Genomic DNA, 22,162 nt, shown 5'->3' with positions numbered 1-22,162 from the left:
GCTGGCGTCTGATTCCAGGACCATGTCGGGCGTGTTCCCGAAGATAGCTCGGCCATTCCACGCTTCCATGCTGTCCAGCCACCATCCCAGTTCTTCTTTGACTTCCTCCGTCACCGGAACCGTTTGGTCGTACGAAGGGTTCTGGCGGAGAAAGGAAGCCTTCAAGCGCTGCATCGCTCTGTAGTGGAGTGGACCCGGGAATATCGCCTGGATAGATGCGGATAGCAAGCCCACGATCCGAGCCAGGTTGCGGAGTGGAATGGAGTGGCTGCGAATGGCTCTGCGTATTTCCTTCTTGATGGCTGTGATCTTTGAGGTTGGGAGCCGAAGTGTGCTGGTCTTGGAATCTATCTCGAAGCCCAGGAATTGTATCTTCTGGGCTGGGGATACTTCCGATTTTTGAAAGTTCACCACGAAACCTAGGGACGTGAGGAGTCGGTTGGTATATTGTGTGTGTTGCGTTAGACTGTACCTGTCTGAGGAAAACAGTAGCAGGTCGTCCAGGTAAATAATGCACCGAATTCCTTGAGTGCGTAGTCGAGACACTACTGGCTTCAGGAGTTTGGTGAAGCACCACGGTGCTGAGCTGAGGCCGAAGGGGAGGCATGTAAACTGCCAGGGGCGGCCTTGCCATCGGAATCTGAGGAACTGTCGGCAGGATGTATGGACGGGTACCGATAGGTAGGCGTCCTTGAGGTCCAGTCTTGTGAACCAGTCCCCTTCTTGGAGCAGATCTCTTAGGAGATGGATGCCTTCCATCTTGAAATGTCTGTATGTTACGAAAGCATTGAGCTTCCTTAGGTTTATAACCGGCCGTAAGTCTCCAGATTTCTTTTTCACTAGGAAAATGTTGCTGAAGAAGCCGTTTTGGTCGTGAGCGGGTTCTATCGCTCCTTTGGCCCTGAGTTCCCGTAGTTCGCCATCGATTAGAAGGCGATCTTCCTTGGAGCACTGAATGGGGTACGGAGGGGCGGTCTGGGACGGGGTTTCCACAAAATCTATGATGTAGCCTTGGACCGTCTGGAGGATCCATGCGTCCGTGGAGATGGCTGTCCAGTTCTGAAAAGACAGAGCGATACGACCTGCAGTATACGGGGTTAGTGGACATTGAGGCATAATGATGCTTACCTGTGGGGAAGCGTGCTCTGCCACGGCTATGAGGTCCTCTGCCTCTGTCTGCTCCACGGGTGTAGGAGAAGGGCTGCCTGAAACCCACTTCCGGGTAGAAGGGTTGGGGTCTGTGTGAGCGGGGGCCAGAGGGCCAAAAACGGCTGGCTGCTCGGCCCCTGTAGCGGCCAGCCCGTCCAAAAACACCCCGACTGGGGTAGCCCCTGAATACTCGCTTCATTGAAGTTTGAGCCTTATTGAGCGAGGTGAAAATGTTTACGTGCTTATTAAGCTCTTTGAGGAAGGCTTCCCCAAACAATTTGCCCTGTGCAAGCGGTCCCAACTCTTTGGTGCCCAATTCCACCAGCTTTCCGTCAATACGGAGCAGCGCTGCTTTTCGCCTCTCAGAGGAGAGGGCTACGTTGGTGTTACCAACAAAACAAAAGCACCTCTGTGCCCATTCTCTTATATCGTGTGCCCACTCTTTAACCATACTGGTATCAAATTCGTCAGCCCTTGTAAAAGCATCGTCCGCCAAAAACATGATGCGGGAAAGTGGGCCAATAGAGTCTAGGAGTTTGTCTTGAACTCCGTGAAAGCCCTTCTCCACTCCTCTCCTGGGGTCGCGGCCACCCCTAGACATGAATGTGTTCATGACCTGGTCGAATTCGGGGGTTTGGGCCACGTTGTCGGGAAGGGAAGGGCGAGGGCATTCCGAACGTAGTCGGTTGCGCACCGTTTTGTCCAGGGGTTTGCGGAGCCAACGGTGCATAAATTTGGAGAGATGGTCGGGGGGGGTCCAGTCCCCCGAACGCGGGTGCCGTATGTTGCGGGGGTCGAATAGACGTTGCCCCGTGGGGTCCAGAATGGCTTCCCCTTCTTCTTGGACCGGTGTGGGGTCGTCCGGTAGTTGGATGTCGTCCAAGAAGGTGCCTTTTAGGAGACCCGTTTGGGATCCCGTGTCCGAACCCCAGTCATTGTCTGGATCGGAATCTGCGGCCTGCCACTCATCTAACACAGCCATGGAGCGTGTTTGTTCTTCCCCCTCGTCCGAGGAGTAATGGGCGGGGGTGGGTGGTGCTGGCCTGTGGCGTTTGGCAGGAGCCTTGCCTTTGCCCATGTTGTCATTCCTTTCCTTGCCCTTCCAGTGGCGTTTGCTGGGCTGAGAGTCGGCCTGGGCATGGGATTCTGAAGCCTCAGAATCATAGTCATGGGCTTGGGCTGTTGTGGCTTTTTTAGTCTGATCGGCAGTCGCCGTCATAACCCTGGATAATGCTTTCTCCATAGAGGCGGAGATGGCTTCCGCAATCATGGTTTGGAAGTCTGCAGGGTTTTGAGGTGTATCCATGGTAATAGGAGTTGGGCCGCTGTAATAGCTGAGGCACAGAAAATGTTGGGCTAGGGGTCTGTCCCAGTTAGTGATAAAAAAGGGGGGTACCTGCAGTACCCAGTTAACCCCAGCAGGGTAGGTATAGGTATATATATATATAAACCGTGAAATGTAAAAAAGGCAAAACCCCAGCAGGGTGAATATGACAATTCTGGCAGTAAAAAAGCACCAGTTTCCCCAGCAGGGAATATTGGGATTTTCTTCTGGGCCACACCCAGGTATAAATGCTCAAATATATATAGGTGGCACGAAATCCACCTGATAGCAGCGGTATTAAATATAGGGCTTCACCCTGTAAGTGTGCAAAAGCACCAGTAGGCAGTAAATATTTTTTGATTATGGGGCCACACCCCAAGCACAGGTAAATAATTTGACTGACCTGGGGACCCCTGCCTGGTTGTGTCCGGTTACTGAATGAGGAGACCGCAATGCTCCCAAGATGGCGGCCGTGGATCTCGCGAGACGCGAGATCCAAGATGGCCGCCGGAGGAGCGGGAAAAAACGGTTTCCCGCCGTGCGGCTACAGTGAAAGCGGCTGTGAAGCCGTGTGGAGGAAAAAAAGGGGGGTGGAGGGTAAGCGTTACCCTCAGGGAAGTGAGAGACAGTCGGTCCGACGGCGGAGAAGCCGGCGGACTGAGAGGTGAAGAAAAGAAGAGAGACCCTGTGAGGAAAACAGGGAGGGGGAAAAGACTCCCCCAAGAGCGAAAAACCCCAAGAGGGCAGATGAAATAAAGGTAGAAAACAACAATAGTAGCAAAATAAAACTACATATATAAGATAAATACAGTATTATATAAAAAAATTACATAAAAAATTACATATACAATAGTGAAAAGGGAAGAGCCAAAAACTCTGACCTGTCTGCTGATGGAGCAGTAAAGAAAGAGGGGGAGGAGCCTCATTACTGTGAATACTATACCTCCTACTTTCTTTTGATTGGTTAATGTTTTCACCTTTTTCTTTACTGCTATGTGAGTTAGTAAAGAGAGTTAATGCAAAATATGAAGCCTCCTGTCATGTGGTAAAATTAGCATATATATAAAAATTTGCATATATATTAAAATTAGCATATATATATATATATATATATATATATATAATTTTTGAAATATAAAGGAATAATAATATTGGCACACTGTTACTTTACATTTTGATGGTTTTAGGCACCTCATTCACACATAGCACTTTACACAACAGCATTCTATCTGCACATATGCAGCTAATATCTTAATTTCCCTTTAACATATTTTCTCTTGGCTCAAAGGCACTTTGCGTTTGATGTATTTATTGCATCTTATGATGATTATTTGTTGAGTAGTTGATATTAATACACAATACATGCACACTTTACACAATCAGTCGGCTAGCATGTCAGTGGCAAATATTATTTATGATACATGAACCTGTGAGTAAAGGGCTAAACATTGTAACATGGATAGATACATAGATAGATGGAGAGACAGACAGATAGATAGAGAGACAGATAGATAGAGACATATAGAGAGACAGATAGATAAATGGATATAGTCAGATAGATAGACAGACATAGAGACAGATAGACAGATAGACAGATAGATAGATAGATAGATAGAGGCAGATAGATAGATAGATAGAGGCAGATAGATAGATAGATAGATAGAGGCAGATAGATAGATAGATAGATAGAGGCAGATAGATAGAGACATATAGAGAGATAGATAGATAGATAAATGGATATAGTCAGATAGACAGACAGATAGATAGATAGAGGCAGATAGATAGATAGATAGATAGATAGAGGCAGATAGATAGATAGATAGATAGAGGCAGATAGATAGATAGATAGATAGAGGCAGATAGATAGATAGATAGATAGAGGCAGATAGATAGATAGATAGAGACAGATAGATAGATAGATAGATAGAGAGATAGAGAGATAGATAGATAGAGGCAGATAGATAGATAGATGGATATAGTCAGATAGATAGGCAGACAGAGAGACAGATAGATATATAGATAGATAGATAGAATAGATAGATAGATAGAGACATATATATAAATAGATAGAGACAGATAGATAGACAGATAGATAGACTTACAGGCAGATAGACAGATATATATATATATACAGATAGATAGATAGATGATAGATAGATACATAGACAGAGAGACAGACAGACAGACAGATATACAGATAGATAGATATAGACACACGCGCAGACAGACAGACAGATAGAGATATCATTTTATTTCATTGATAAATAAATTCATGCTAAATGTTTAAACTAATATAACAAATTAAATGAATACAACATTCATAGTAACATTGTACGTTCTCTGATTATTTCCAGAAAGTATAACAGTACTTTCTCTACCAAAGAGGTCTGCATATTTTCAGGATTTGTAGGCCTTCTTGTGAGACCCTTATCTTATCTCGCACACAAGGCCACTAGCTGGGGCAAGGCTTTATGCCATTAGTGAGCAATAAAAGGAACACTCTAGGCATATAAAGCATGTCAGTCTGTTATTTTCCCTACAGTACCCCATTAACATCTCATTGAGAAGCATTGGAAAGCCGCAGTCATGTGTGCGTGCATTCGTGGCTCCAGCAGAGGAAGCCTTTCAATAAGAAGCCACTCATGGGTCCATTCCCTGGCACACACTGAACGTCTACGGGAAAAGAGGGGTGGGCTAGCACTGGCTGCTGTAGCTTTCGCAAGTCTTGTTTTCTTATAACGCCAAAGAAAACATGCATACAATATATACACTTCTTTTCTTTAGGGGTATATCTGCTAAATAGCAAAGAAAAATATAAAAAAAGGTAAAACTTCAAAACTTCGAACAGAAAGATATGAAGGCTCACTCTTTTTGTGATAAATTCATCAAAACTCTTCTAGAATCAATGGCAAATTTAATATGCATACATTTTTATATTAAAAGGTTAAACCAAGTATTCAAGTATAAATTTTCCATTTTAATTTCAGATTTTGGCTCTTGCTCCTATTGATAAATACGTTTTTACTCCATGTTATTAAGGTGCTGCTAGATGGTTTCACCTTAAACTATAAAAAAAAATACTTAAAACTATGTATGCTTGTCTGAGTTTTTAACAAGAGATCCATCAAAAATGTTTAGTTCGTTAGAAGCGCTATTCTCATCAACAAAAGACTTGGCATGTTAAATTGAGGAAACAAAGCCAATCTGCCAATGCATTATTATGTTACTTGTATTAAATCATATAACACAGAAAGGTTTAATTAGTTTTCCCCGTTGCCATGACATCCAAGCCTTTCATGCCCTCTCCATGTGACACACGGTTCAGGTAAAAATTAAACAGTCCAAAAAGAACTATAAATAAATCTGGATTTTAAATAGTTAAAGATTTATTTCCCAGCAGAGGTTTGCCATTTCAGAGTAATAACAGTGATGAATCTGGTAAAGCTATCTCTAAAGAGATTGTAATCTGAGGATATCAATATAACAAATCACTGTAGTGGCATGGTTTCATTGTAATATAAATGAAGTTTAAAGGAACATGCACATTACCATAATATTTTTTGGTGCCAGGATTGCCCGTGCACCCCTCTCCATTGGAAGTAGTCAAATTGTTCTTCAATTGTTTGAATTCTTACCAGAGGTTTACTGGGTAGTGGTCCTTGTCTCCACCACTAATGCGAGAGAACCAGAAGATCCTTCGCAAGAAATTCCTGAATCTCCTTCTCATGAGCAAAGCCCTGCACAGCTTAACTTATGAGCTAAGCCCTAAATTTCTGGGCTTAGATTAGGAGAGGAACGTCTGACTCTCCTGCCTTATTAGTGAAGGTGGGAAGCAGCACATGGTGGTCCTCAGATAAGTAGCCAGGCCTTTCAAACATGTTTTTACTGCATACAATAGGGAAGCACCCTAGTAGCTAGCTGAAGTGATTATGGTCCTTGGAGAGCTTCTTAAAAAAAGTTCTCTTGTCATGCTCAAACATTGTACTCCTAATTCCGTTCATGGGGCATTATTAGAAAATGTAGTATTTTGGACTGTGTCTAATGTGCTATTTGCATTAACTTTATTTTTAAACATTTTCCAGAATCAGACAAAGGTAACCTGCTTATCTCAGAAGAATGGAAACAGCCAACTCAATCCAGTATAAGAATACAATCAGTTTACTAGAAGACAGACAGACTTTTTTTCTTGATAATGGGTCTGAAAAAGCAAATATCAGGGTATTGCTAAATATGTGCAGAATATTTATATAATGTATATCATTTGCAATTCACCGATTGGACCATCTGTATGTCCTTTTGTGAATCTGATTCAAATGTTGTTTTAATTAAAGAAACCAAGACCAGCTAAACCGGTATGAGGCAGAAATTCTGCTGTCCCAAAACTTTTTTTCATTTTCAGACAAATTGGTTTAGTAGACACATTTTTTTTTTCATAGTGCACACGTCTAAAAGTTACTAATTAGATACTGAGTTGTTAGTACATCACATAATTGCACACATATATTCACCAGTACAATTAGGGCATTTGTTGACTATAAACATAATTCCCAGATTTTACTAGTAACATGACGTAAAGTCATGATTTTATTAAAGACACGGAGGCTCATATTATGCATAACTCTTTCTTTATTTCCTCAGCAGCAAAGATAGAGGAATATAAATATTGTCAAAAATGAAAGAAAAACTGTATAGGCATAACGGGTAGCCGATCACATGGTAGAGGAAGTGGCTATATAAGTCCTGTGTCTCCCACAATCCCCCTCTTTCTTGCGAAAACCGAAGACCAGGTAAGAAGAACGATGTCCTACTTGCTCAACACAGGAAACAGGAACAATGCGACAACATCAAGCTAAAAAAGACGGAGAAATATGGTAATTTCCAGACTCAAAACTGTAGACTTACCAAACAACATTGTAAGTAGTCACAAACAATAAACTGGATTCTGAAATACAAAAGATAAATAATTAGTAAACATAATAAGACGTACCAAACCATCCAATCATATAAATAAACATATATAATCAATACATACCTAATTGAACAGCAAAAACCCGTAGAGTCTCAAGCATCTCGTATCCCCATTCCACACCGGGAGGGCGGGAGGGAATAATACTCGCCTCCGTGTCTTTAATAAAATCATGACTTTACGTCATGTTACTAGTAAAATCTGGGAATTTTATTAAAGGCACGGAGGCTCATATTATGCAAGTTCAAAGCTGTGCAACTACTCGAGATGCGATGTGTTCAATAGGTCTGAAATAGAAGTCTCTAAAAGTCGATTCTCTGGACCAATCTGCCGCCCGCATGATATCCTCCAGACGACACCCGACTGAGGAGGCTTTAGAAGCCATCGCTCCTCGTACAGAATGGGGCATAAACACAGAGGTGTCTATACCCGCAGAGGATAACAGTTCACGTATCCAACGTGCCAGGGTAGGTGTAGAAACCGGTCGATGAGGCGACTTGAAAGATATGAACAAATCGTGGAGATCGGCAGAGCGAAGGGAACTCGTGACATCCAGATAAACTCTGAGACAATCCACCGGACAGAGCGCCGGACAGCCAGAAAACCTGGGGTACGAAAAAGACTTGGATGCAGATTTAGTCCTCCTGGATATATCAAAAGTAACACCCTCTGGGGTGAATGCAACGGCGTCCCAATCCATGGCCCTGACGTCAGAGACCCTCTTGCAAGAGATCAAACAGAGTAACATTACCAACTTGGATGACAGTCGTTTCAAAGTCAGCTCCTGATTAGGGTACCATGAGGAGAGGAACTGCAACATCATGTTAACGTCCCAAAAGGCAGAGAAGCGAGGCCGAGGAGGACGAGCAAGGCGGATACCCTTGAGAAGACGACATACAAAAGGATGCCTGCCGACAGGGGAACCATCCAAACCCCTGTGTCCGGCCGAGATAGCCGAGCGGGAGAGGTTAATCGTGCGGTACGCCTTGCCTGAGTCAAACAGGGACGTGAGGAATTCCAGGATCAAAGGTAGAGGGGCAGATACGGGATCCACTGCCCGTTCCATGCACCAACCAGACCACGACCTCCATGAAGTTCGATAGGCAGCTCGTGTGCCTGGGGCCCAGGCGTTATCGAGGAGCAGGAGAGTTGTCTGCGGAACGTCTGGGACAATCCAAGGTCCCCTGAAAGGAACCACGCTATCAGGGGTAGCTGGTGTTGTAATACTAGCCCGTGTGGGTTCCCATCCGGGTCTAGAAGGAGGTCCTGGAAGATTGGAATCAACCGAGGATAATCGATCTACAACTCCATCAAGCGGGGAAACCATGGTCGAGATCTCCAAAGCGGGGTGATTAGCGCTACACGACAGTCGTGGCGAACCAGTTTCAAGATCGTGCGCGCTATCATGTTGAATGGAGGAAATGCGTATAGCAGACCTCGCGGCCATTCTTGAAGGAAGGCATCGGTCGCCATCGCTGCCGGATCCGGCCTCCAACTGAAGAACTTCGGCAGTTGAGTGTTCAGTCGAGATGCGAACAGATCCATCTGGAACTTTCCCCACAACATGTCCAGGCTCTGGAACACCGAAGTGTGTAGACACCAATCTCCAGAGTCTCTTAAGTGTCTGGAATTCCAATCCGCTCCCGAATTGTCTAGTCCCGGAATGTGTTCCGCTGTTACCGAAACGTTGTTGAAGAGGCAGAATTGCCAGAAATCTTTCGCCAGAATTGCCAACATCTTGGACTTCGTACCCCCCAGGTGGTTTATGTAGCGGACCGCTGATACGTTGTCCATCTTGAGGAGAACGCAGCAATTCGCCCGTCCTGGGGTAAGGCTGCGGATCGCGAAAGCCCCAGCCAGGAGTTCCAGGCAGTTGATGTGCAACGATTTCTCCACGTCGGACCATCTGCCTCCTGTGGAAACGTCGCCACAACGAGCACCCCAGCCGTGCAAGCTGGCATCGGATTCGATCACTACATCCGGGATGGAGCCGAAGATGGCTCTCCCATTCCACGCCTCCATGTGTGCTAACCACCACACCAACTCGTCTCTGGACTCTGCGTCCAAGCGTATCCGAGACTCGTAGGAGTGACCTGACCGAAGGTGTGACCCTTTGAGTCGTTGGAGGGCCCGGTAGTGTAGTGGGCCCGGGAAGATCGCCTGAATAGAGGCCGCGAGAAGGCCAATTATTCTCGCCAGCTGTCTGATGGACAAGTCTGCGACACGCAGAGCTCTTCGAATCTCCTTCTGAATGGCCTTCACCTTGGAACTCGGTAGAAACAGGAACTGTTGGACGGAGTCCACTCTGAACCCCAGGAACTCTATGGACTGGGCGGGATCCAGGACCGATTTGTCCCAGTTGATCAGAAAACCCAACTTCTGTAGCAGGGCGGTAGTCCATTCCAGGTGGAGAAGGAGATCCTCCTTCGATTGGGACAAAATCAGAATGTCGTCCAGGTAAACAATGAGGCGAACCCCTCGGGTACGGAGGAACGCCACCACAGGCTTCATAAGCTTGGTGAAGCACCAGGGAGCCGAAGAGAGACCGAAAGGCAGGCAGGTGAAGCGCCAACGCCGCCCGTGCTATGTGAAATGGAGATAATCTCTGAATTCCAGAGCAATGGGGACCGTGAAGTAAGCGTCCTTCAGGTCTAGTTTGGCCAGCCAGTCCGACTGGCGCAGAAGGTCCCTGAGGCAGTGTATACCTTCCATCTGGAGGTGTTGGTAACGTAGGAAGGCGTTGAGGGGACGAAGATTTATTACAGGGCGAACTCCGCCTCCTTTCTTGGGCACCAGGAACAGATTGCTCGTAAAGCCCTTGGCGGCGAATGGCAGTTCCTCTATAGCGCCCTTGGAGAGCATCTCTCCGACCTCCGCGGAGATCATCTCGTCTTGTTCCCGTGGAAGGGACAGTTCTCTGGGGGAATAAAACTGGACAGGCACTGAAACAAAATCTAGGCGATACCCCTTTACACACTGCAGAACCCAAGCATCCGAGGTGAGCTTCGTCCACTCTCGGTAAAATAAGGCCAGCCTCCCTTACCTGGAGGCTGGTAAGGGAGGGAAAGAAAGGGAGGGAAAGAAAGGGTACTCACCGTAAGGACGTCTGCTGGTGGTACCACTGCGGGGGTATCTGGAGCCCCAAGCCCGACCTCTGGCTGGGAAGAAGGGAGGGGTCCTTTGGTCTTGAAATCCCCGGGAGGGAAAAAAGGAACCTCTGGTAGCGCGGAATGCGCCTCGGAAACCCCGGCCGGGTGGACGGTTCCTGCTACGCCCGGCCCCTCCGAAAACCTTAGGCGCGAACACGCGTTTCATGCTCGCCTGCGCCTTGTCAATCGCCGTGAAGGTCTTGACATACGACCCCATGTCCTTCACGAAGGAGGTACCAAACAGTAAACCCTCTTCAGTCGGGTCAGGTTCCGCCACAGTCATAGTGGCCAGCTTAGGGTCTATTTTTAATAATATCGCCTTACGCCTTTCCGTAGACATCGCCGTATTGGCGTTCCCCAGCAAGCATATGGCCCGTTGGACCCAACCTATGGCCACGTCTACGTCCAAAACAGAATCCCCAGCTTTAGCAGCATCTAGAAGCTCATAGAGCTTCGAGAGGGGTCCCAGTGTATCCAGGATCTTGTCCTGGCATCCCTTCAGGGAATTGTCAAGACCCTTTTTGGGCTTCCAGCCCGACTTACCCAGGAACTGGGCAATCTGTGGGTCAATATCTGGGGTTTTGCCCGCAGCGCCCGGGAGAGAAGGGCGTGGGCATTCGGCCCGTAGTTTATTGCGGCCTTCTCTGGAAAGGGGTGTGCGGATACGTTTGGCCACATACTGGGCAATATGATCCGGGGGGACCCATTCAGCGGACCGGGGGTGACGCAGGTCGTCAGGGTCGAACAGGGGGTTACCCTGAGGATCAAGGATCGTTTTGTCATCCCCAGAGGGGCCTAATACTGGAACCCTGGCCTTGGCGGAGGACTCTGATGGGTTAACGCCCGTAAGGGGCAAACCCTCTCCAGATACATCATCATCATCAAAGGAGTCATACTCCATATAGTCGGATTCCTCCTCCACACTCCGGTCGGTATCCGACCCATCATCCAGGGCTCTAGCCCGTTTCCATAATCTAGCCTTTTTAGCCCGGCCAGGGGCTCTTTTGCGCGTGGGGTGCGCGCCATCTGTGACCGCCTCAAGCGTGTCAGTCATGGCAGGTAGAACCTACATCGAGGAGTGGGAGCCGACATGTTTGGACTTGGCCTTTGCCTTACGGGCTCCAGGCACAGTCTGAGCAGGGGAGGGGGACCCCACACCCGTAGGGGCGGGGGAGGCCAGAGCAGGCAAAACCAGGGAGTGCATGGATTGCGAAAAAGAAGTAGTAACAGCCCCCATGGCCGAGGCAATAGCCTTCTGAATGGAGGAGGCCATAGTGGCTTCCAGCATGGCCTGAAACTCTTGGGAGGCCATAGCACCCTCAACACTGTCTGAGTGAAAATCCCCAGGGGGACCTGTAGGCCCATCCTCCCTATCCTGCATGATGTAAAGCTGTAGTGGCAACTAAAGAAAATAAACCGCTAAATGACACTAAGGTGAATAAAGGAGAGCAAAGGGTTGAGTAACCCACAGAAAGCGATACACACAGACCGTCTAGCGTTCCCAGGGGACCCGGCAAAGCAAAGGTGACCGCACGGCAGCACAGGGGAAGGATCGAGGTCCGCCCAAGATGGCCGCCGCACGTGAGGGAAGGCACACGCGACCGGGCACCCGGCGGGGGAAGGGGCTCGTGCACCCGACCCGCCGAGCCCGCCCGCGAGCGGGGAAGAATGCGTGCGCAGCCGCGGCCGAAAACAGAGCGGTCGCGGCAAAAGCACAGAGCCGGGAGCCGTGCGGAAGCACGAGGAGGAGGGAAGGGCAGGCTACAGGAATCCCCGGGTAGGGGGAAGAGCACTAAGGGGTCCCAGGGGGAACGCTAGCGGCAACAGGTAAAAACTGTACAAGCCATAAATCAGAATACAACGAAAAATCAATACAAGTAAACGATTATCAAAATTGAGTCAGAGAGAAGCAAAAACACTTATCTGTCTGAGGAAGCAGCAAAGAAAGAGGGGGATTGTGGGAGACACAGGACTTATATAGCCACTTCCTCTACCATGTGATCGGCTACCCGTTATGCCTATACAGTTTTTCTTTCATTTTTGACAATATTTATATTCCTCTATCTTTGCTGCTGAGGAAATAAAGAAAGAGTTATGCATAATATGAGCCTCCGTGCCTTTAATAAAATCAGCAATTGTTTAATAAAACCATCAATTAGAGATACCTCCTCCCCTCGCCCTGTCTCGGTTGGAGTCCCCCAAGGCTCCGTCCTTGGTCCACTTCTATTTTAACTTTATACTGCCTCTCTTGGCAAACTTATTACCTCTTTTGGATTCCACTACCACCTGTATGCTGATGAAACCCAGCTATATCTCTCCTCCCCGGACCTCTCCCCTGCTGTCCTGCAACGTGTCACTGCTTGCCTTTCTTCCATCTCTGACTGGATGTTCTCCCGCTTTCTGAAACTCATTCTCTCAAAAACTGAGCTCCTTGTCTTTCCTCCTCCTAATACTGATCCTCCTCTTTCGCTCTCCCTTCAAGTTTGTGGTACCAACATCAGTCCATCCTTGCAAGCGCGCTGTCTTGGCGTCATACTTGACTCTGGTCTCACCTTTGAGCCTCACATCCAGCATGTTGCCAAATCCTGTAGATTCCATCTTAAAAACATAGCCCGCATCCGCCCCTTTCTTGCACCAGATACTACCAAGGAGCTTGTCCATGCTCTAGTAATTTCCCGCATGGATTATTGTAACCCTGTTGCGGTCACCGGCCCGCCGAGCCTCACGGCCGTGCCCGACCGGCACGACCGCACCGACTACACGAGCTTACCTGCTCGTCGGCGAGCCGGGAACCGCGCACGTAGTTCTTCCGGGCATCACACCCGAATCCAATATGGCGCTGACCACGTGGTCGCGTCTATGGATAGCCCCGCCCCCGAGAATTATACTAACGTGTGCGTGACGTCACGACGTCAACGCACACGCACGTTCTGGGGTCAGAGGTCGCCCTCTGACCAATCATAGCTTAGAGAGGGGTATTTAAACCCCTAATTCACCCCAGTACTTTGCCATGTCGTGGTTTCAGTTTCCTGGTTTCCTGAAAGTGCTATTCTCGTGTTTCTGATTTCCTGGTATCCTGATCCTTGGCGTTTCCCTGGTTATTCTGATCTCTGGTTTCCCTGACTTGGCTTGTTTTATCGGTATTGAGTATTTTCTGGCTTCCTTGACCTCGGCTTTCCCTTTGACCATTCTCTGTCTCTAGCGTATTAGTCCGGCCATTCTAAGGTCCGGTTTATGCTCTATCCTGTTATTTTTCCTTTTCTTACTTATGTATATGTTTACATAGTTTCTGCGTGCTGGACCACATTACTAGTTGTGACAAACCCTCTCCTGATTGGTCTTCCCAAAAGCCATACTGCACCCCTACAGTCCATAATGAACGCTGCTGCTAGACTGATTTTCCTCTCTAGTTGTTTTTCTCACACCTCACCCCTCTGCCAGTCCTTACATTGGCTTCCTGTATGCTATAGGAGTCAATTCAATACCCCTATTCGTCATCATTGAGTAAACTTTGACCCTGTACCTCACAGTCAGCAGACACATTCCAGCCAATCAGCAGCAGACCCTCCCTCCCAGACCCTCCCACCTCCATGACGAATAGGGGGCGGACCGAACATCGCATATGTTCGCCCGCTGCGGCGACCGCGAACAAGCTATGTTCGCCGGCGAACAGTTCCCGGAGAATTGTTTGGGACATCTCTACCATCAATGCATTGGCTACATGTAAATAGTAATGTGCTCATTTATCATGCAATATCTTGCAGGTGATATGTTCTGTACACATTTTGTTTCATTTTATTTATTGGAGTTTGGATATTTTGTCCACAGTAGAATGCAGATATTTGGCATTAAAACAATAATCCTAAATGGTGAATATTGCATTTTCACACACAGTGTATTTTTGCAATTATTTTTCAATTGTTGCTTTTAGTACGTACACTAATCAGCCACAACATTAAAACCACTTTGATAATAATAATAACAACAAAGTATTTAACCAGGAAAGGCACGTTCAGATTACTCTTGTTTTCAAGTACGTCCTGGGGATGTTACCTTAGCCCAACATCCAGGGGTTGTTACTTTTACCCAATTTAGTAGTACTCATTTTATCTACCTTGGAAGGATGAACGGCAGAGTCAACCCTGCTGGGATTCAAACCTACAACCCGAGGGTTGAACAGATTTTACTGGTGATGCATTAGCCCACTAGCTATCTTACCGATATTGTCATGTAGGTCCTGCTGATGCTGCCAAAACAGCTCAGATGCATTAACCCCTTAAGTCCGGCGGACGTATATTTACGTCCTTTTAAAAGCGGCTCTAAACGCCGCAGGACGTAAATATACGCCCGCCGTTTTTTTTTTACTTACCCGGTCGCCGGTGGTCCCACGCCGGCGATCGCGGTTGGGGGGACTCCCAGGGAGCCCCCCCGAGGCAGATCTGCCTCCTCCGGTCACTCCCGGTCATGTGAGAGTGAGGTCCTTGCGAGGACCTCACAATCACATGGCCGGTATAGCTGGCTCAGGCATTGCCAGCAGGGGGACCAACTGTAATGACAGTTGGTCCCCCTGCTGGCTGAAAATAAAATAAAATTAAGTTAAAAGTGTAAAAAAAAAATATATATATATATACTTAGATCATATATATATATTATATATATATGATCTAAGTATATATATACACATATACACACATACACATACACCATCTAGGTGTATTTTAATATTAATATATATATAATTATATATATATATTAATATCAAATTACACGTAGACTGATACTGATTAAATATATATATAATTATTGTTATATATATATTTATAAATAATATAAAAAAAATAAATATGTAAATACGTAAAAAAATTAAATAAAAAAAATAATTAAAAATAAAATATTAAAAAATATATAGATGTGTTTTATTTCGTTCTAACTGTATTGTGATATTAATATATATATATTTATATCAAAATACACGTAGAACGAAATAATATATATATCTATATACATAAATATATACGTATATATCACTATATATATACCTATATATAAATAAAAATATTTAAAAAAAATATATATATATATATACGTATATATACACATATGTATATATATACATATATTAATTCTACACATATATTTATGTAATAATTTTACATAATTAGGTATCCTAATTAATTACAATTAGCGGGACCTGCCTGACAACCCATGCCGAAAGTATAAGGAATTTAATTTGATAGCACTATATTTAACCCTATAACTTTCCAAGACACCATAAAACCTGTACATGGGGGGTACTGTTTTACTCGGGAGACTTCGCTGAACACAAATATTAGTGTTTCAAAACAGTAAAATGTATTACAACGATGATATCGCCAGTAAAAGTGAAGTTTTTTGCATTTTTCACGCACAAACAGCACTTACACGGACGATATTACTGCTGCAATACTTTTTACTGTTTTGAAACACAAATATTTGTGTTCAGCGAAGTCTCCCGAGTACAACAGTACCCCTCATGTACAGGTTTTATGGTGTTTTCAAAAATTACAGCGTCAAATATAAGGCTTGTGTTTCATTTTTTTCACATTAAAATTCGCCAGATTGCTTACGTTGCATTTATGACCCTATGGTAGCCCAATAATGAAGATTACCCCTATGATGACATACTATTTGCAATAGTAGACAACCCAAGGTATTGCAAATGGGGTATGTCCAGTCTTTTTTAGTAGCCACTTAGTCACAAACACTGGCCAAAATTGGCGTTTTTTGCATTTTTCACACACAAACAAATACTAACGCTAACTTTGGCCAGTGTTTGTGACCAAATGGCTACTAAAAAAGACTGGACATACCCCATTTGCAATACCTTGGGTCGTCTACTATTGCAAATGGTATGCCATTATGGGTGTAAATTTATTTCCTGGGCTACTATACAGTCTCAAAGGCAACGTAACCAATCTGACAAATTTCAATTTCTAATGTAACACGCTATATTTGACCCTGTAACTTCCCAAAACACCATAAAACCTGTACATAGGGGGTACTGTTTTACACGTGAGACTTTGCTAAATACAAATATGTGTATTTTATTGCAGTAAAAGCAAACCGTATTATGACATTGACAGTTAAAATGTCATGTAGAACTAAAAAAAATCTAAAAAAATCTTATTTTCTCCCATGTTTTTCATATTAAATTATGTTTCATAGCTAAATATTTGATATTAAATGAAAGCCCTGTTTCCCCTGAATAAAATTATATATAATAAGGGGGGTGCATTTAATATGAAAGAGGTGAATTACGGTTGGACAGACATATAGCGCAAATGCCAGGTTTTGTTTACATTTTGTTTCGTTCACAACTTGTACATTTGGCTGCGGTGTTAAAGCGGCACTGTCATGGCCGCATCCTCTTTTTTTTTAAGAGCTATTAATATTAATAAACCCTTAAACTTCACCTTAATCATATTTAAATATTTCTAAATCCCTTTACTTACCTTTTTTGGAAGGTTTGTTGGTGATCCGGATCTATTTCCAGTAGGTCGCCATCTTCCTCTCGCCGGATAACACGTCACCGCGGCTCCTTCATCTTCCCATACTCACCCGCGCGGTAAATTCCCGCGCATGCCCCTCGACGCAATGAAGGCCTCCTCCTGACCTTCCTCCAGCCTCCGCGCGAACCGAACGAATAGGCGTCTTCAAATGAATTGACAGGTCATGTGGTCGTTTTCTTTGACGGCCCCATGACCATATATGGTGATGTTCAGCACTCTGACGTGTGCTGAACATCACCATTTGTTAAAATGTATTTTTTTTCTATTTTTAATAAAGCTTTCTATGCCTGCCTCCATTTTCCCTTCTGCTTCCTCTCCAGATAGCCAGCTATCCATCTATGACCTGCAGCTATATTAGGAGGTATAATTTTCTTATATATTTTTATTTATTAATTTTATTATTTTCTTATATATTTTTATTTATTAATTTTAAATTAGTTTTCCCTATTTAATTTCTATTTTTACTTAGCTGTTTAGTGGACCTGCCCCCCCCCCAATTCCACTCACACTACACTTAGCCAGCCTCCCATTATTAATAATTATTTTTAATATTTTCCCTATTTAATTTCTATTTACTTAGCTGTTTAGTGGACCTGCCCCCCCCCAATTCCACTCACACTACACTTAGCCAGCCTCCCATTATTAATAATTATTTTTAATATTTTCCCTATTTAATTTCTATTTTTACTTAGCTGTTTAGTGGACCTGCCCCCCCAATTCCACTCACACTACACTTAGCCAGCCTCCCATTATTAATAATTATTTTTAATATTTTCCCTATTTAATTTCTATTTACTTAGCTGTTTAGTGGACCTGCCCCCCCCAATTCCACTCACACTACACTTAGCCAGCCTCCCATTATTAATAATTATTTTTAATATTTTCCCTATTTAATTTCTATTTACTTAGCTGTTTAGTGGACCTGCCCCCCCCCCAATTCCACTCACACTACACTTAGCCAGCCTCCCATTATTAATAATTATTTTTAATATTTTCCCTATTTAATTTAGCTGAAAGTGTTTGCTGCACGTGGTATCTGTGTTTGCTGCACGTGGTATCTGTGTTTGCTGCACGTGGTATCTGTTTGTGTTTGCTGCACTTGTTATCTGATTGTGTTTGCTGCACTTGGTATCTGTTTGTGTTTGCTGCCCGTGGTATCTGTTTGTGTTTGCTGCACTTGGTATCTGTTTGTGTTTGCTGCCCGTGGTATCTGTGTTTGCTGCACGTGGTATCTGTGTGTTTGCTGCATGTGGTATCTGTGTTTGCTGCAGGTGGTATCTGTGTTTGCTGCACGTGGTATCTGTGTGTTTGCTGCACGTGGTATCTGTGTTTGCTGCACGTGGTATCTGTGTTTGCTGCACGTGGTATCTGTGTTTGCTGCACGTGGTATCTGTGTTTGCTGCCCGTGGTATCTGTGTTTGCTGCACGTGGCATCGGTTTGTGTTTGCTGCATGTGGTATCTGTGTTTGTGTTTGCTGCATGTGGTATCTGTGTTTGTGTTTGAAATAGTAGCTGTATGATTTTGCTGTTACTGAATACATACATTATTAAATACATCATATTCAAATACTACCAGATTCAACCTGTAACCCTAAAAGCATTCACCCTGAAACAGTGAAACTGAACCAATACGCGGCGTGGATTCATCAAACAACAATCGAACGACAAAGCCTAAAATACTCATCCAAAGCTTTTGTTAAAAAATGTTTAAATATGAATTACAGTATATTAATAGTTTATATACATAATATATGTCATTTGCTGCAGGATCAACTCGCATATTACCAGAAGTAAACTTGTACGGTGCCACCATCTACAACATACTGTGACACCGTCAATAAAGAGGTATTACCAAGCAATAATTACAGCAATACATCCTAATAAGGAAAATATACATCCATTATAATGTGTACTTGAACATAATATAGTATACAATATTGCGTTCGTACAATACAAAAGTGTTAATACCTAAAATGAGCGTTATGTAGTGAGCATTGAACCATAGTGTAAAAACAAACATTTTTTTTTATCGATATATATATATATACACACACACACTCACACATTTAAAGATACCTCTTGCCATATAACCAACAAGCCATCTGAAATAACTAGAAGACTTCACCATCATTATGCAGAGTATTGTGAGCATTAGAACCACAATGCATTAATAGGTTGTATACATTTTATATGTAATATAGCGCTGGATCAACAACACTATGTAATGACAACAACTCCTACAACACCCTTCTCAACATCTATAACACACTGTGAATCAGACAATAAAGATGAACTACCCGTCTATATGCAGTGCAACATATATTATCATGTGAACCTAAACATAATATAGCTTAAAATATTTCAGAGATTAACAAAGTTTAAATACATGAAATATGCAGTATGTATTCAAACACCAGCAGCGGTATAGCACCAGCATGATATGGAGATAAATAAATATATGTATATATATCAAAATCAACATGCTCCAGTTTGATTATTTTTCATAGATGTAATCTAATAATTAACATGTGGAGAGTCAATCATTGCATATATAATTTTGTGCACATTTTATAGCCAAATAAAGTGCATTAAAAGTATGTACTCCTTTCTGTGATTATTTTTTACTTCAACTGAGGTTGCTTTGACGTCAGAAATGTAAATGAAGATATTGCAATTAGACACTACATTTAAATACAATAATTATATATCAAATAGCAAAGAGTGCTTTGTAATAGTAATTACATTTTGACCGATTATTTTGTATATTTCAGGATTTTTATGCGCGAATCGTCGTTTGATTTTTTATTTCTTAGCGTCCAATATATTGTAAGGTACTGTACATACATTATCAATGGTTGTAAATAATTTGTATTACATTATTGAAAGAAACATCCTAATTTAAATTTACTTTTTCATTTTCAGGTAAATATGCCTGTAACGGATCGCCTGGCACCCCGACTTGGTACCTCCGTTAATGGATGCTCCTAGTGCTTCCTGAGGACTCCAAGCACTCTGGCAGACACCACAATCACCGAATCCGAGAAACCTTTAAATTCTCCCAAGTATATGAATGCTGTAGACCATTGAATAGGAACCATACGAATAGGCTTGTACTCCTAGCAGTCAAACTGGAACAGCATACCACGAATCCTCCCCCCAATAATGAGACGACACTCCACTTTGAGGGTAAAACAGGAACTCTGGACTGGCTCATCCAGCCTGGCTTTTATTTCCATCTCACACATACAGGCCACACCCAGGGGGAGGCATAAAATAACCAATCCGAGATATGGTACAACCCACACATCCCCTCCCCTTAGCCTGAGAGATAATCCACTTATTATACAGTTTAAAACATAACTTTTACACAATATCTGTAACTTCAAAACCATACATCACATTCACATAAAAATACATATCCACAATCAATCCATTCAGGGGAACAACATATTAAAAAATGGCATGGATCAGACCAGGGGTTCAAAAGTTAGTAAAGTATCTTTTAAAACCCCTAGCTTTCCAGGTTTACAGGGCCTTCTCTGTGCTGGAGAAGTAATTCAATTATCTCACAGCACAGAGACAGACTCCATTAAGCACATGGGGACACAAAGACAGTAAAACACTTAAAAATACATAAATTCACCTTTTACACATAACACACAGACATTTCACCTATCCCCAGATAGCTGGGATCTGCGCGCACAAAACTACCGAATAGCGCGCAGATCCTACTCACACAGTACAATTGCCATGGAGCTAAAGTCTTTCCCATAGTCTTTCATTATATGAATAGGCTCCATGGTATAGCTATCTGGGGTATCACATTCCCATAAAGTCTGGTCCATAGTCCAAAGGCAAGAGGCGGGCAATCAGCCTCCTCCAAGGACACGTGGCGAGGTCGGTTTCGCCACAATCCCAAAAAGTCCCAATATGTCCATCGATGATTTTAAAAGGGCCAGTAGCAGCAATATAAAGTACAATATGCCCCAAATAACCATGGGGCCATAGTCAGCAGGTAGGAGGCTAGCAAACAGGCTTCTCCAGGGCCCAGTGGCGAGGTTGGTTTCGCCACATTTCTCCCCTTTTCCAAACAGACTAACAGGGTACCTGACCTCTTGCCGGTCAGTGCCCTTGTTAGTCCAGCAGCCCACCCACAAGACAGAAACAGCAGTACAGCCCACCCGCAATAAATGGTTACTACACCTGGGTAAGGGAGAATCTTGTCCATGTCCAGGTGCCTTACCACGGCTGTGTGGGGGACTGGTAGGCTGCCTTGGTGGGTTGCTGAGGGGGCAGAGACCAGCGGTACTCTGTCCTGGTGCCAGCACTACCACGGGAGTAGTCTGGTTGGAGCCTGGTTGCTGGAGACCGACTGTCTCCTCTTTAGCTGCACAGCTCTGCTGCTGGAGACCGACTGTCTCCCCTTTGGATACATAGCTCCGCTGTTGGAGGGGGAGACCGACTGTCTCCCCTTTGGCTAAGCAGTCTTGTTGCTGGGGGACAGGACTGACTGTCCTTACCCCCTGTGCTGTAGGTGCAGAGACCACAGTCCCATCTGCACAGTTGTGGGGCTTACAGTCTCCCCCTGGTACATTAAGCTGCCGCTGGGGAGAGGTGGTAACTAGCTCCTCTCCCATTAGAACACTCTGCCGCTGGGGAGAGGTGGTAACAATCTCCTCTCCCACGCATCCTTTCAGTCTTTGTGGAGGTAGACCGACTGTCTCTCCTCCCAATGCAGTGTCCTGCTGCTGGGGAAAGGAGACTGGGCTCTCTATTCCCAAAAAATCACGCTGCTGCTGGGGGGTAGGACAAACTACCTCTGCCCCCTGTAACTCAGCCTGCCGCTGGGGAATGGAGTCTGGGCTCCCAATTCCCAATAAATCACGCTGCTGCTGGGGGGTAGGACCAACTACCTCTGCCCCCTGTAACTCAGCCTGCCGCTGGGGAGGGAGGACACTGCTCTCCTCTCCCTGCACTTTACTGATCCGCCGCTGGGGAGAGGTGGTAGCAAGCTCCTCTCCCCTAC

Source organism: Pelobates fuscus, chromosome 1 (genome assembly GCF_036172605.1).
Source record: "Pelobates fuscus isolate aPelFus1 chromosome 1, aPelFus1.pri, whole genome shotgun sequence".
In the NCBI taxonomy this organism is placed as follows: Eukaryota; Metazoa; Chordata; class Amphibia; order Anura; family Pelobatidae; genus Pelobates; species Pelobates fuscus.
The sequence above is the reverse complement of the archived record's forward strand: the minus strand, read 5'-3'. Positions refer to the sequence as shown.